Consider the following 14,711-nt stretch of genomic DNA (forward strand, 5'->3'; position numbering starts at 1 on the left):
GGTGGGCAGTGGGGGCCGGGGTCGGGAGGGTAGGGAGGGGCCGCGCTGGAGGGAGCAGCGGATGGATACAGATCGTCCCGGGGTGTGTGTGTGTGTTGTGTCTGTGTGTGTACCGGACTGATCGGAGTCCGCCCCCCTACCCTCCCCCATCGCGCGCGCCATCCTCCCTGGGCGCCAGTGGCAGAGGAGCTGTGAGGACGGCCCTCCCCGGGTCTGCTTTCCACCTTCTGGGGCCGCGGGCGGGAGGAAGGTGGGAGGCGGCGCCCGTGGAGGCTGAGCCACTGCCCCTCTTCTAAGGGAAGGCAGCCCTAGACAGACCTCTGGCCTGAGGAAACAAACCACCTGTCTGCGCCAGTGTCGTCATCCTCTCTGCCACACTGCCATTTTCTTAGTCGCAGTGATAGCACGGTAGCACACTTTGCCATTTCGCCCCCCCGGAGTTGCCCAGGAAAGAGGGCCTTTCCCTCTCAGGACCCGCACCGGCTCAGACAGTCCTCCCTGTCTCTCATCCCATAGCCAGGTGTCAGGCACCAGGTAGGGCCGGTCCTGGCTTCTCTTCCCGGGTTCTGTCAGGTCTTCTCTTACAGTTGCCTCCAAGCACTCATCATCTTTGGCAGGGTGGGAATGTGGCAGGGATTAGAACCAACTGGGATCTCACACACTTGCCATACACACCAGTCTACTTTCCCCAGCCATTCTTTGGAGAAGGACCCACCAGGCACCCACTTCCCTAAGACAGAAACCTGCTGGCCCTTGAATCCTCTGATTCCTGCACTCCTATATCCTTCCTGTAGTCTCCAGCCCCTCCTTTCTGTGCTCCATGGGGCAAACAGCAACCCTGGTTAAGCACACCTGTGGTTGAGCACAAACCTGCTGGCACTGTTGCCCGTTTTAAAACCCACCTAAATGGCACCCTCGCTGTGGTAAGCTGAATAAAGGTCCCCCAAAGATGTTCACGTCCTGTTCTCCTGAACCTGTAAATATGTGATGTTACGTGGCAAAGGAGAATTAAGGTTGCAGATGGAATTAAGATTGCTAATCAGCTGAATGTAAAGTAAGATTACACTTCTGTATCTTGGCCAATGCCATGGCAAGGCTACTTTAAATGTGGAAGAGGTAGGCAGAAGAGTCAGTGTCACAGTGAAGTTGCATGAGAAAGACGCCACAAGTGGACGGGATATCACTAGTTTTGAAGATGGAAGGAAGCCAGAGGCCAAGGACTGCAGGCAGACCCAGAAGTTGGAAAAGGCAAGGAGACAGATTCTTCCTAGAACCCCTCGGAAGAATGAAGTCCTCCTATCGCCTTTATTTCAGACCAGAGAGACCCTTTTCCTATTTCCAACCTTCAGGACTGTAAGATAACATTTTATTGTTTTTGTTTTTTTAAGCCAGCAAGATTGTGGTAATTTGTTACAGCAGCAGTGGGAACCGAATTCACTCACCATCCTGATAAAGTCCATTCCCCTTCACTTTCTTGAATTGGGCTTCAGCCCCTGGGAGGATCAATCTGGGCGCTCATTTCTTACCACTATAACCACCCTCTTAAGCGCCTTCTCTCTTTTCTAAAGAAGAGAGAATTTGCAATCATCTTTGAGGTTCGTCTTGGAGAGAGTCCCTATTTACTGAATATCATGGATGCTTACCAGGATGAAAAGGGAACCTTATTCTTACCATGAATTTTCATATCAGCTTTTACTTGTTATTAGATATTTATTATAACTGTACAATATTTAGGTGATAGAGAAAAAACCTAGAGATGATTCTATACTATATCTAGAGACAACAGATGTCAGTTTTCAGAGGAAAGTCTTTCACTGTGCTCTTTCAATGGCCTTAGCTGAATTGTGGATTTTCTTTGTTCCAAAGTATACTCTCTTGGGTGAATGCCAGAGTGGAAGAAGGGAGTCTGAGCTCTTCTGGGATCTGTGCATGTGCATGAATCTCTTTGCCTCTCTGAACTGTTCCTTCCGCATCTGAAAGTGTCTGGTGCCTTTTCTTCCTCTGGTGCCTTTTATTCGTTCAACAAATATATATGAATATGTACTTTGTCATAGGCACAAACAAAAAAGAAATAAATCTCTGTTCTCGTGGAGGTGACATTTAGTTGTAATTTCATTCTTATTAATTTCTTGTCTAAAAGTTTACAGGTTTATCCAAAGTCATACCAGCAATCTTATCTGACAATTCTGGATATTGTGAAATCTTGATTCCAAGATACTTTCTGACAGAAGAGTGAATCTACCACTAGCTGACAGATTATACTGTGAAATTTTGAAATACCTGTTGGACAATTTATTGTTAATTCATTTAGAGAACAAACACTATGACTCATTAACATTTATTGAACTGAGAAAAGTCCTATTTTAAGCTCTTTATGTGTATTAGCTCACAAAACGATTGGACATTATGGACTACTATCAAAATAACCTATTACCTTCATGTAACAGGGAAGGAAACCAGCTCGGATGAGTTGTTTCATCTTTAAAGTCAGAGGGAAAAATAAAAACTTAAAATATTAAAAGGATGCTGACCTATGTCTGTCTGACTGATAGGCACTATTTACTTCATCCTAAAATGGATTCCAGTCTAATAGATTCTGATGGCCAAGGTTCCACTCCCCTGTGTCTCCAACAGACCTGTGTAACCCTGACTTACCCCTGAAATCTAAATCTCAGAACCAAATAACCCCCAAGCATTAAGCCCAGGATACAGATGCAGCTGTGCTATATCATACCTACAGCTCTGCCCCTGACCCCACCCCACCTCCTACATACTTATGCACGTGAACTTTCACACTAGCATATTCCTTGCCTATGCAACACACATGATCTACTCCTCTTCCCTCTTAATCACCATGGACACAGACCTGTTTTTGTCTATTAAGCTTAACTTGGCTATATTCTGTTGTTTTAATTTGCAATTCCATAATGACATAGAATGTTGAGCATCTTTTCATATGCTTATTTGCCATCTGTATATCTTTTTTGGTCAATTATCTGTTCAGATCACTGACCTTTTTTTAAAACGAGATTGACTGTTTTCTTATTGTTAAATTTTAAGGGTTCTTTGTATATTTTGGATACCAGTCTTCTATCAGATGTTTTGCAAAATTTTCTTCTCAATCCCCACTTCTCTTTTCATTCTATTAATAGAATATTTTGCAGAGAAGGTTTATTTTTAATGAAGTCCAACTTACCAATATTTTCTTTCTTGGATCACACTTTTGATGTTGTATCTACAAAGTCCTTGCCAAACACAAAATTACCTAGATCTTTTACTATGTTGTCTTCTAGGAGTTTTATAGTTTTGCCTTTTACATGTAAGTCTATAATTCATTTTAAGTTAATATTACTGAAAGATGTAATGTACGAGTCTAGATTTTCTTTGCATGTAGATGACCAGTCGTTCTAGCATCATCTGTTGAAATGATTATCCTTTCTCCATTGAATTACCTTTGCTCTTCTATCAACAACTGGTTGAATATATTTGTGTGGGTCTCTTTCTGGTCTCTCTCTTTTGTTGCATTGATCTATTTGTCTTTTCTTTTGCCAGTACCACACTGTCTGGATTACTGTGGCTTTATGGAAAATATTGAATTTGGGTAATGTCAGTCCTCTGATGTTCTTCTCCTTCAATGTTTGCTATTCTTGGTCTTTTGCCTTTCAATATAAACTTTATAATCTGTTTGCTGATATCCATAAGATAACTTGCAGGGATTTTGATTGGGATTGCATGGAACCTATAAGTTGGGAAGAACTGACATCTTGACAGTATTGAGTTTTCCTATCCTTGCACATGAAATAGCTCCACATTTATTTAGATCTTTGATTTCTTTCATCAGTGTTTTGTAGTTTTCCTCATATAAGTATTGTACATAATTTGTTAGATTATGCCTAAATATTTCATTTTTGGTGCTAATATAAATGGTATTGTTTTTAATGTCAAATTCCATTTTTTCAATGCTGGTATATAAGAAAATTTGAATTTTGTATATTAAGCTCGTATCTGGCAACAGTGCTATAATTGCTTATTAGTTCCAGGGTTTTTTTTGTTGATTCTTTGAGATTCCTACAGATATGATCATGTCATCTTTGAACAAGTAGTTTTAATTCTTCCTTCCCCATCTGTACATTTTTATTTATTTTTCTTCTCTTATTGCAATAGCTAGGACGTCCTGTGTGATATTAAACAGGAATGATGAGTGGGGACATCCTCTCCTTGTTCCTAATCTTAGCAGAAAAGCATCTAGTTGCTCAGCCTTGTGATGTTAGCTGTAGGTTTTTTTGTAGATGTTCTTCATTAAATTTAAGGAGTTTCCTCTATTCCTAGTTTTCTCACTTTTTATCATGAATGGGTGTTCAATTTTTCCAAATGCTTTTTCTGCTCTAAATGATCATATTTTTCTTTGTTAGCCTTTGATGAGATGGATTACATTAATTGATTTTCAAAATTTGAACCAGCATTGTATACTTGGAATAAATTCCACTAGGTTGTGGTGTCTAATTCTTTTTATACATTGTTGGGTTTTATTGGCTAACATTTTGTGAGGAGTTTTATACCTATGTGCATGAAAGATACTGGCCTGCAATTTTTCCTTTTTGTAATGTATGTGCTTGGTTTGGGTACTAGGTTAATGCTGTTCTCATAGAATTTGGGGGGGGAAATTATTCCCTCAACTTCTATTTTCTTTAAGTGATTGTGTAAAGTTGGTATAATTTCTTCATTAAATGTTTGATATAATTCACCAGTGAACCTGAGTCTGGTGTTTCCTCTTTTGTAAGGTTAATCATTGATTCAATTTCTTTAATAGTTATAGGTATATGCAGAGTACCTATTTATCCTTGTGTCAATTTTGGTAGATGTGTCTTTCAAGAAATTGTAATTCTTCTAGGTTGTCAATGTTTTGGGACAAAGTTGTTCATAATATTCCATTATTATCCTTTTAAGGTCCATGGGAACATTTCTGGTGTTAGCAATTTGTGTCTTTTCTCCCTTTTCTTCGTTAACTTGGCTAGAGGCATATACATTTTATTAATCTTTCAAAGAACCAACTTTTGGTTTTATTGAATTCCTCTACTGATTTCCTGTTTTTAATAGCACTGATTTCTGCTCTAATTTTTAAAATCTCTTCTCTTCTGGTTACTTTGGATTTAATTTGCTCTTCTTTCTCTAGTGGCTAAGGTGGAAAATTCAGTTATTAATTTTAGATTGTTTTTCCTTTCTAATACATTCATTCAATGCTATAAATTTCCCTCTAAACATCCCACAACTTTGATAAATTTTCACAAATTTTTTTAGAATATTTAAAAATTTCTATTGAGAGTTCTTTGACCCACGTGCTATTTAGAAGTGTGTTGGTTAATCTCCAAGTGTTTTAGGGTTTCCAGTTATTCTTCTGTAATTAATGTTTAGTTTAATTTCATTGTGATCTGAGAGCATGGTTTGAATGATGTCTATTCTTTAAAAAATTTTAAGGTATGTTTTATATCCCAGGATGTGGTCTATCTTGCTGAATGTTCCATGTGAGCTTGAGAAGAATCTGTATTCTGCTGTTTTGGATGAACAAAACAGAATACACAAAATTTTATAAATATTAACTAGGTACTGTTGATTGATGGTGCTGTTCAATTCAAGTTTGTTTTTACTGATTTTTCTACCTTCTGAGTCTGTCAATTACTGATAGTGTGGTGTTGAAGTCTCCCACTATAATAGTGGATTTGTCTTTTTTCCTTCAATTCTGTCCGTTTTTGCCCTATGTATTTCTGTACTTTTTTGTCAGGTGCATACACATTAAGGATTGTTATGTCTTCTTTGAGAATGTTATGTCTTCTTCTTCCTGTTTTATCTGAAATTAATAGAGCTACTCTGGCTTTCACTTGTTTAATGTAAATTTGTTTAATGGTATTTCTTTCTCCATCCCTTTATTTTTAATCTATTGGTGTCTTTATATTTAAAGTAGGTTTCTTTTAGACTACATGTAGCTGGATCTTATTTATTTAATCCACCCTGGCAGTCTATCTTTTTTGATTGGTGTTAAACCATTGACATCTATGATCATTGATACAGCTGGATAAATACCTACCATATTTGTTACTGTTTTCCATACGTTGCCCTTTATCTGTTTTTGTCTTATCTTTTTCTGCCTTCTCTGTTTTAAATTGTACATTTTATATGATATCATTTCTCTCTTCTCTTAGCATATAAATGATACTTCTAATTTTACTTTTCTAGTGGTTGCCCTAGAGTTTGCAATATTCAAGGCCACTTTCAAATAACACCATACTGTTTCACAGGTAGTGCAAGTACTTTACAACAGAGTATTTCTAATTCCTCCCTCTTATCCCTTATAACATTACGTGTCATTCATTTCACTTATCTATAAGCTGTAATCACCACATACACTGTTGATATGCTTATTTTGAACAAACTGTAATCTGTTAAATCAACTATGAATAAAAAGACTTCATTTCACCTTCATTTATTCCTTCTCTAACACTCTTCCTTTTTTCAATAGATATGAATTTTTGATCTATATAATTTTCCTTCTCTCTGAAGAATTTTGTTTAACATCCCCTGCAGGACAAGTCTACTGGGGACAAATTCTCTCAATTTTTGTTTGACTGAGAATGTCTTTATTTCTCCTTCACTTTCAAAGAATAACTTTAGTGAATACAGAATTCTAGATTGGTAATTTTTTTCCTTCAACACTTTAAACATTTCTCTCCACTCTCTTCTTGCTTCTATGGTCTCTGAAGAGAAATCTGATATAATTCTTGCTCCTGCTCCTCTATAGGTAATGTGGTAGGTTTCTCTGGCTTTTTTCAACATTTTCTCTTTGACTTTGATATTCTCCCATCTGAATATAATAGCCTAGGTATAGATATTCTGGGTTTTATCCTGCTTCATGTTCTCTGAGCTTCCTAGATCTATGGTTTGAAGTGTGTCATTAATTTTGGAAACTTCTCAGCCATCATTACTCAAATATTTCATCTGTTTCTCTCTTTTCTGTCTTTGTGGTATTTCTGTTACATGTATGTTACACCTTTTGTAACTGTCCCACAGTTTGTGGATATTTTGTTCAGTCTTTTTCACTCTTTTATCTCTTTGTATTCTCTTTTGGAAGTTTCTACTGACATTTCTTCAAGCTCATTGACTTATTCTCAGCCATGTTCAGTCTATTGAGGAGCCCATCAAAAACATTCTTCATTTCTTTTACACTGTTTTTGATTTCTAGCATTTGCTTTTTGATTCTTTCTTAGGGTTTATAGCTCTGTGTTTATACTACCATCTGTTTTTGCATGTTGTCCACTTTTTCCATTAGAGCATTTAGCATATTAACCATAGTTGTTTTAAATTCCTGGTCTAATTCCAAAATTTCTGCCACATCTGGATCTGTTTCTGATGCTTGCTCTGTCTCTTGATACTGGTGTGCTGGGGTTTTTTGTTTTTCATTTGTTTTGTTTTTGTGAGATTTTTTGGCTTTTAGTATGCCTTGTAATTTTTTGTTAAAAGGTAGATAGTACGGGTTAAAGAAACTGAGGTTTTATGTTTATCTGGCTAGGAGTTAGGCTGTGTATACTGTTTGCTATAGCTCTATGTGTCAGAGGCTAAATATTCTGTTGTCCTTGTTTTAGTTTCTCCTGTTGTCTTTGGGTTTCCCTAGAGACTTTTTAAAACAGAAATGTGACCTTGCCGAGGCTGGGAAGGCATCTTGGTACTGTATGTGATACAAATGATGCCCTTACAAGGATATCACATCTAGCTTTTATCTTAATATTTAGAAAGGAATGTGCAAACATCACAGAACCATGTTTCCCAAATATTATTCCATTGAACATGAGGCCATCAGGATGTTAAGTGGCATTCCATTTTTTAACGTGGTCTAATGAAACTGGGAAATGTTGTTATAGAAGACCCTGAAATATTTTGATTAAAATGATGTGAAAGACCTGTGAATAGAGTTTAAAAGAGAAGAGATTTTTAGGAGTAAAATAAAGCTGAGGGGAGATGTAAGTAGTTGGAGGGTTATTATAAGCTAGATATACCACAGCTGCCTTATCTGCATAAAGTCTTAAGTTGACATACTGCAGAAAGAGAGAGATGGGTTAGAAATGGACTGCATAGTGAGGGTGTGAGAGAAAAATATTAACTTATTATTGTAAGAGAGCATATCATCTTCAACTCTGGACACATGATAGGAAAGGCAAAAAACCATTTAAGGATGATTTATGTGTCTTGCTGCCTGAAGCTGCCAGGAAGGTAACTCTGAATTTCTTTCTCACTCCAGAATTCCATGACCCTAGTCCTGTAGATCCTAGGATGCGGGGTAGAGACGTTTTCTTAAAGAAGGTCTGAGATGTACACTTCCTTCAGCTTTAATCTGCTCTTATTAGACATGAGCCTTATTGATGTGGTTGGAAGGTGTGGGGGGAATGGGAAACATTCTATGGTTCTATTATTTGGTCTCAGTGTTTCAGTGAGCCTTTGTCCCTGGTTTGTGACATTCACAAGTGCTTCTCAGTTTTTTTCTTTTTTATGTGAGACAGGAGGTCTATAGGGGGCTAGCGTTGTGTATTTTCCTCTAGTCTGTGAACTCACAAGTGTTTCTTACCGTTTTTTCCCCCCAAGGCAAGATAAGAAATGCTAGATGGGGCTGGAATTGAAAAAAAAAAGCCTTTCCCCTAGTGGGATAAGGCTCTAGTAGTTTTTTCCCATTCAGAGCAGGCAGTTGTCATGGAGAATGCTCTGAGTGTATTTCAAAATGTTTGCTCTTCCCATCCTTCTGCTGTATCCATGAGGGAATACTTCTTGGCTCTTCATCATGAGAACTGAGTGGTTTTCCTGGAGGTCAAATCCACTAAAGCTCCTGTAAGACTGTGACACACAGAATTTCTCACTCCCTTGATGGTCCACACTCAGCCTCCAGCAATTTATCAAAATTACCATTCAAGTGTTCCTACCAGTTTTGGCTCCAGTGGATTCTACTCCAGGTAAGCAGATCTCAACTATGACTCTGAATTTTTCTGTTTCTCCAGATTTTGTAGTGGTGGTTTGGCCTATGATCTTAGTTATCTGACGGGTCCAAGAAAAGCCAGGTATTTTCAGTGTTTTCAGATTTTTCTTGTTGTGACTTTGGGAGTCACGACTTCCAGGCTCTTTATATATTGCAACTGAAACCAAAATTTTGGATGGAAGACTTAACTTATGCTGTTTGAAGATGTGTTGACAGCTATTTCCCCTCAAGTCTCTGTATACCCTTTAACTCATTCCTCTTCCTTATTCAAGTACTTACTCAAATTGACCACTGAATAAGTGTTATTTGTGCCACCATAAAGGAAGTGACAGAAGGTGACAGTAATTTTTTATTTTACAACTAAGAGTTATTTAACAGAAATTATTTGAACCAGGAATTCTACTTCTAGGAGTATGCCCTAAAGAAATAGTTAAGGATGTGCAAGCCAGTTTAGCTACAAGTGTATCAGTCCTCTGCTATCCCTTCAACTATGGGATGATTGTAGAGAAGAAAAATATCACAGAGGGAGTGCACTGAAGGCATAGATGGAAACAGAAAAACTGAGATAAGTGGTCTAGACAGCAGCAAACACAAACACCTACACGATCCACAGATCTGTTTTTCAAGATCTGTTCTCAGTATTCTGGAATTCACCCAGGTGATCATGTGGGGTATAAAAGGGCAAAAACAATAACTTGACTGAAATAAATAAACACACACAGGTGAAATGTACCATTTAGTGACAGAAATTTACTACAGAAATGTTCAACACAGAATTGTTTTTAATAGGAAAAAATAGAGATAACCTAAATATATGAGTATAGGAAATTTGTTAATTGTGGCAAGCTTGGTAGATGGGATTCTATGCCAACAATAAATGGAAGTGTCTGTTTCAGAAACACCTTGTCAGCATTGGGCTTTATCCAACTTTTATTTTTGTCAATATGCTGGGTAAAAAATGGAATACTATTATTTTGATTTGTATTTCTACGATTGTGCAGAAGCATATCAGGGCATACTACATTAAAGTAGCAGTAACAAATGACCCTCAAATCTCAGTAACTTAAAGCAACAAAAATGTATTTCTTGTTCATACTACATACCCAACACAGGCTGGTTGGGGCTACACTTACTAAGATTAAAGTGATGGAACAGTCACTATATGGAACATTGCTGGTTACCATGGAATAGGAAAAGACAGATCATGACAAATCACACAGTGGCTATTAAAATTTTACCCCCAGAACTGACAAAAATTTTTCTGTTATGTTCCACTAATTAAAGCAAGTTATATGGCCATAGCTGTGTTCAAAAGGAATGGGGAAGTGCAAGACTAAGTGTCTGAAAATTACACAGAAGGAAATCTTGGTTAGATTGCCATGTATGTTCTAACTAGTGTTTCTAGTATATTCTATCTTTTCACTTGCTTATGGTAATTTACAACAGCTTTATTGAGATACAGTCTACTTACCATACAATTCACCAATTTAAAGTGTACGATTCAATGGCATTTAATATATTCAGAATTGTGAATGCATCATCAAAATCAATTTTGGAACATTTTCATTAGCCCAAGAATATACCCTATAGCCCTTAGCTATCAGACTCCTTGCCCCTATTCCTAAACCAGAGACAACAACGAATCTGCTTTCTGTCTCTGCAAATTGGCCTTTTCTGGACATTTCATATAAATGGAATCATGTGATATGTGGTCCTTACTAGCTTCTTTCACTTATCACTTGTAACATGTATCAGTACATCATTGTTTTATTGCTGAAAATTATCCCATGATATAAGCAGGCCACATTTTATTTATCCATTTATCAGCAATGCATATTTGGGTTGTTTCCACTTATTGACTATTATGAATAATGCTGTTATGAACACTTGTGTTCAACATTTTGTTTGGACATATGTTTTCATTTCTCTTAGATGTATACCCAGGAGTAGAACTGATGGAACGTATGGTCACCTTTTGAAGTTACTGTTTCCCAAAACAACCACACCACTTTACATTCCCACCAGCAGTGTATGAGGATTCCAGTATCTCCCTATACTTTCTAGCACTTTTTATTATCTGTCTTTAGTATTATAGTCATCCTAGTGGGTGTGAAATGGTACCTAATTGTGGTTTTGATTTTCCTAATGGCTGATGATGTTGAGCATCTTTTCATGTGCTTATTGGCCACTTTTATATCTTCTTTGGATAAACGTCTATCCAGGTCCTTTGACCATTTAAAAATTGGATTATCTTTTTATTATTGATTTGTACCTTGATTATTGAGTTGAAACCATTTTTTATACATTTTAGATCCAAGTCCCTTAACAAATGTATGATTTGCAAAATTCTCTCCAATTTTGTGGGTTGGTGTTTCATTTACTTGATTGTGCCTTTTGAAGCACAAAAGTTTTTAATTTTGATGATGTCCAGTTTGTCTATTTTTCCTTCTGTTGCTTGTGCTTTTCATGTCATATGTTTGAAACTACTACTTAATCCAAGGTCACATAAATTTATACCTATGTTTTATAGTTTTAGTCTTACATTTAGGACGTTGATCAATTTTGAGTTTTAAAATATGGTGTGAGGTAGGGATCCAAATTCATTCTTTTGCATGTGCCTATCCAGTTGTGCCAGCACCATTTGTTGAAAAGACAATTCTTACCCCATTGTATGGTCCTCGAATCCTTGTCAAAACTCAATAAATATAAAGATTTATTTCTGGACTCTCAATTCTATTCCACTGATGTGTGTGTGTGTGTATGTGTCTGTGTATATATATATATATATATATATATATATATATATATATATGTCTACCCTATGTCAGTACTGCACAATCCTGATTATTGTAGCTTTGTAATAAGTATTGAAATCTCACAGTGTAAATCCTCCAACTTTGTTCTTTTTAAAGATTATTTTGGCTATTCTGGATCCCTTGCACTTACACATAAGTTTTAGGAACAGCTTGTGAATGCCTGAGAAAAAACAGAGCTGTAATGTGGTAAGGATTGCATTTAATCCATAGATCAATTTGGTCAGTATTGGTACCTTAACAATACTAAGTTTTCCAATCCATGAACACAGGATGTCCTTCCATTTCTTTAGTTCTTTAATTTCTTTCAACAATGGTTTGTAGGTTTTCAGTGTACAAATCTTACACTTTTTTGGTTAAATTTATTGCTAAGTTTTTTATTCTTTTTAATGGTATTGTAGTTGTTTTTAAAATTTTATTGGTTTGCTCATTACTACTGTATAAAAATACAACTGTGTTTTGTATATTGATATTTTATGTGAATTTGCTCAACTTATTGGTTTTAATGGTTTCTTAGTGGATTTCCTAGGATTTTCTAAATATAAGATTAATTCACCTGCAAATGTTTCGGTATTATGAATTATGTCAACATTATCAGTTAACTTTATCAATCTTTTTTTTTAATGCCCCCATTGATTTCTATCTAACCAGCCATGGCATTTTCTCTCACCAAGTATTTAAGTAAAAAAAATTCTCCTGGTACTTTTATGTTTCAATACTTGCATTTAAATATTTGAACTAATTGCAGTTTATTGTGTTGTAATGTATTTTATGTTATTTATCTCCAAATAGGTTGCCACTCTACCAAACTGTGGTAAAATATACATGACATTATATTTATTACTTTAGTCATTTGTAAGTGTATAATTCAATGGCATTAAATACATTCACAATGTTGTATAATCATCACTACTATTTATACCAAAACATTTTCATCATTCCCAACAGAAACACTATACCAAATAAAAAAAACTCCTCTTTTTCTCCTCCCCTAAGCTCCTGGTAAACACTATTCTACTTTATGTCTCTATAAATATGCCTATTCTAGGTACCTTATACAAGTGGAATACTATAATATTTGTGTTTCTGTGTCTGCCATATTTCACTAAGTATAATGTCTTCAAGGCCAATCCATGGTTCAGTACATACCAAAATTTCATTCCTTCCTATGGTTAAATAAAATTCCATTTTATGTATATACCATATTTTGTTTTTTTTTTTTTTTGTATATACCATATTTTGTGTAACCATTCATCCACCAATGGGCTCTTAGGTTGTTTCCACCTTTTGACTATTGTGAATAATAATGCTAGAACACTGGTGTATACATATTTCAAGTTACTGCTTTCAATTATTTTGGGTATATAGCCAGGTGTGGGATTGCTGGGTCATATGATAGTTCTATGTTTAAACTTGTAAGAAGCTGACAAACTGTTTTCCACTGAAGCCATGCTATTTTACATTCCACCAGCAATGCACAAGTGTTGTAGTTTCTCCACATCCTTGCCAATGCTTGCTACTTTAGTTTAAAAAAAATTATAGGTATCCTAGTAGGTGTAAACTGGTATCTCGTGGTTTTGGTTTGCATTTTACTCATGACTAATGATGCTGAACATTTTTTCACATGCTTATTGGCCATTTGTTATGTTCTCTGGAGACACGTTTTAAGTCCTTTGCCCATTTTTAAATTGGGTTGTTTGCTTTTTTGTTGTTTAGTTTTAGGAGTTCTTTATATATTATGGATATGAATCACTTTTAAGATATACCATTTCCAAATATTTTCTCCCATTCAGTAGGCTGTCTATCCACTTCCTTGATAGTGTCTTTTGATGTACAAAAGTTCTTAATTTTGATGAAGTCCAATTTATGTATTTTTGTTGTTGTTGCCTGTGCTGTTTGGTGTCATATCCATGAAATTGTTGTCAAATCTAGTATCATTAAATTTTCTCAAATGTTTCTTCTGAGAGTTTTACAGGTTTAGCTCTTAAGTTTAGGTCATGGATTCATTCTGAGTTATTTTTTGTATATGGTGTAATATAAGGGTCCAACTTAATTGTTCTGCATGTGGATGTCCAGTTTCCCTGCACCATTTATTCAAAAGACTGTCCCTTCTCAATGGAAGGGTCTTGGCATCCCTTGTGGAAAACCAATTGACTACTGATTTTCTGTTTATATCTGGGGTCTCTATTCTATTCCATTGGTCTATGTGTCTGTCCTTATGCAACTACCATACTGTTTTTTTTATTTATTTTTGGCTGCATTGGGTCTTCATTGCTGCACATTGGCTTTCCATACTGTTTTAATTACCATAGCTTTGTAGTAAGTTTCAAAGTTGGGAAGTATGAGTCCTCAATTTATTTTTATTTTTCAAGACAGTCATGGCTATTCAAGGCCCCTTCCAATTCCATATGAATCTGAAGATCAGCTTTCACATTTCTGCAAAAAAAGGCTCTTTGAATTTTTATTGCATTGTATCTGTAGATCACTTTGGAAAGCACTGACATCTTAACAATGTTATGTCTTCCTATCATGAACACAGACTGTCTATCCATTTATTTAGGTCTTCTTTAATTCTTTCAGGAATGTTTTGTAGCTTTCAGCAAGCAAGTCTTTCAGCTCCTTGGTTAAATTATTACAAAGTATTTAATTATTTTAGATGCTATTGTAAAAGGAATTGCTTTCTTAATTTCCTTTTTGGATAGTTCATTGCTTCTGTATAGAAACACAAGTGATTTTTTTGAGTGTGCTTTGTACCCGACAACTTTGCTGAGTTGGGATTGTTAGCTCTAATAGCTTTCTTGTGGATTATTTGGGATTTTCTGTATAAAAGATCATATCAGCAGTGAATATTGATAGTTTTACCTCTTCCTTTCCAATTTGTATGT

The 14,711-nt window shown here is 36.0% G+C and overlaps 2 protein-coding genes across 5 annotated transcripts in view; both read right to left on the reverse strand.

Moving 5' to 3' along the window:
* ARMCX5 (armadillo repeat containing X-linked 5) overlaps nt 1-14,711 on the reverse strand; it is a 149,686-nt gene that overhangs the window by 19,447 nt on the left and 115,528 nt on the right. The window lies entirely within an intron of this gene.
* GPRASP1 (G protein-coupled receptor associated sorting protein 1) overlaps nt 1-14,711 on the reverse strand; it is a 72,698-nt gene continuing 57,987 nt past the window's right edge. For all 3 annotated transcript variants that reach the window (XM_089904255.1, XM_089904254.1, XM_089904253.1), the window contains one exon: nt 1-14,711. This exon is cut by the window's right edge and continues 56,367 nt beyond it. The gene's annotated coding sequence lies outside the window, so the exon portion shown is untranslated.

This window comes from Delphinapterus leucas, chromosome X, assembly GCF_059928025.1.
Source record: "Delphinapterus leucas isolate spDelLeu-1000000601 "Yukka" chromosome X, BTC_Dleu_Yukka2, whole genome shotgun sequence".
NCBI lineage: Eukaryota > Metazoa > Chordata > Mammalia > Artiodactyla > Monodontidae > Delphinapterus > Delphinapterus leucas.